Genomic DNA, 2,482 nt, shown 5'->3' on the forward strand with positions numbered 1-2,482 from the left:
TGTCGGCGCCGTCTCGGGAGGCCGGGCGGCCTGGAGTCCGCTCCGAGGGTCTGAGGAGACGCCCCCGGCGGGGCTCGGCCCCTTCTCTCGGCTCCGCTGGCCTGCTTTGTGGTGTTTTCGAGATTTCTCGGTCCCTGTCCCATCAGAGCCAAGGCGGTTCCAGAAACGTGACCCGGAGAGCTTGGGGAACCGGGCGCCGCCGCCCGAGCGCTGTGGGAGGTGGGCGGTGGGCGGTGCCTTAGGCAGGAGCCCGGGGTGACTTTTAACGTCCCGCAAACTCTCCGTGCAGTTCGGATGCGGAGGCCCTTGGCCCGAGCAGAGGCGGTCCAAGTGTGACCGGATCACGCAAAGCTCCTAGGCAGTCGTTCTGGAAAGCCGGCGGGGCGGCGTGGAGTTGAGCAGTGGGACGCCCTGCCCGGCCGGTGTTTTTCCTGGTCTCGCTCCCCTGCCCCGTGCTACCCCGCGCCCACTGGCTCTTTGGCGGCACGCAGACCTGGGGTCGTGTAGGGGCCGTGTCTGCAAGACACTGGGAACCCCAGGGCCCCGGTGGGAGCCTAGAGGGAGCGAGGGTCCGGGCCTGAAGAGGGTGGCTGGTGGCAGGAAGAGGGAGGGCTCCCCTTGCCGCCCGCGCCTAAAATTCTCTGTCAAGGCGGAGCTGAAAGGAAATCAAACAACATATTAAGCTATCAGTTCGCTAACTTTTGCGCTTTAAAGAGTCTTCGCCCTAAAAATGGCTTTCTGGAGATCTCTGTGGGGATGTCGGGCATTTTTAGGAGCGTGGTGCTGGCTGGCCGCTCCTGGGGGTCGCCTTCTGGCTCACAGCCTCCTGCCCTCCCGGCGCGCTCAGCCCGCGGCTGGGAAGCCTGGATTTGAAGCCTTGGAGAAAAGGGATTTTTAAACCAGTTTCCCATCGGTCGGGTCAGTAATTCCTACCCCTGCCCACTAGCAGATACACACACTCACCTCTCCCCTAAAGTACTAAGTTCATTACGTGAGCAACGATCTTAATCTCCACGCGGAAAACGAGTCCCGGTTCAGCACCGATCGGGGGAGCAGTGACTAAAGTCACCTGCTTCACCCACGCTCCCGGGCTGCTCCTACCCGCGGAGGCCTCTTGGGTATCCGCGTGGGTCCCTAGCTCCGCGCCGAGGCGCGCCCGCTCGGGGTCCGAAGCCCTGGACTGCTTTCTCCGGGTAGGCGACCGACTTGAATGGTGGAATTGCTCACTCGTGCTCCTCCCGCCGTCTCCCGTGCCTTCCTTCTTAGGTCTGCCTCGCACCTCGGCACTGGCTGGACTCTCTGCTCCCCAAAAGTTTCCTGTCTCCACTCGGAGCCCCCAGATTCTACTGGCCTCAGTCCCCCCCAAGCGCTGCTCCGGGCGCTGCGGCCTCGGTGGCCCGGACCTCATTCGCCTCCGCCTACCTCATCCACCTTTCTGGACTTGGGCGTGTGGTAATTGCTCAGCGAGGCTCCTTTGAAGACCCTTGCTGAGGGTAACCTAGGATTTTAAAGAACAAGGTTCTTCCTTTTAGGGGAGACCTTGCGACCACTGATGACTCCATGACTGAGAGACTCGGGTCAGAGCCAGACACCCCAACAGCCGCCAGCACCCCCACCCCCCGCGGCGAGCTGAGTCTGGCACCGGGGGGAGAAGGAGGCGGCCACGCGCACCCCTCCCTTTCCTGGCAAACCCTCCTGGATCCAGTTTGTTCTGGAGACCCAGTTTCCCCTGGACAAAAGCGGGGAAAACACAATGTGTAAATCCACGTCCCCCTAGCCCTCCGCCTCATCCAAATCTGATTTGCAGAAGTGCATTTTCAGGTAGTCCTAAAATGTGAACAGCCAGCTTTGTGTGTTATCTCGTGGGGGTGGGGGTGGAAGGGGAGGAGACTCCCGCTGCCCGCTCGGTCTTTAATGTCTGAAATAACGAAATGCCTGTGTGGCAGCTGCTGCTAGAGCCAAAACTAACTCTTTGGAAGACGGAAAAGAGTGAAAGGCAAAGAAAGACTGTTCATTTTTTTCCTTTGGTGCCGTTTGGGATGTCATCTGTTTCCTTGGCGACTGTGTTCAGCCTCGGAGCCCCTGGGCTCCTGGATTGTTAGGGGGGAAAAGCATGCTATTTCTGCACCGTCATTTATCACTGTCACTGCATAATGATTCCCCTTGCAGCCCCTTATTGATGTTTGTAATTGCATTATCTCATAAAGGAGGATGATCAATGAAACCGAGCCGTGCATTCTGGGGTCAGAGGAAGCCAAAGTACTGTTTGTCCCCTTTAATACAACAAGTACTCATTATCTTTAGGTCTGTATTCAAAAAATGATCTGATCTGGGGCTGACCCTGTCGGACATCCCAACACTTTCTAAAACGCGGTTTGTGTAACCTTTTGCTTAAATGCTAAATCAAGTACCTGTCTTGCATTTCAACGAAACAGAATGCTAAAACTGAAGGAGAAAAGCATTTCTGCTTTTCATTTTTTTT

The sequence above is a fragment of the Fukomys damarensis genome, unplaced genomic scaffold (genome assembly GCF_012274545.1).
Source record: "Fukomys damarensis isolate Sample0158 unplaced genomic scaffold, DMR_v1.0_HiC HiC_scaffold_2, whole genome shotgun sequence".
Taxonomy (NCBI): Eukaryota; Metazoa; Chordata; class Mammalia; order Rodentia; family Bathyergidae; genus Fukomys; species Fukomys damarensis.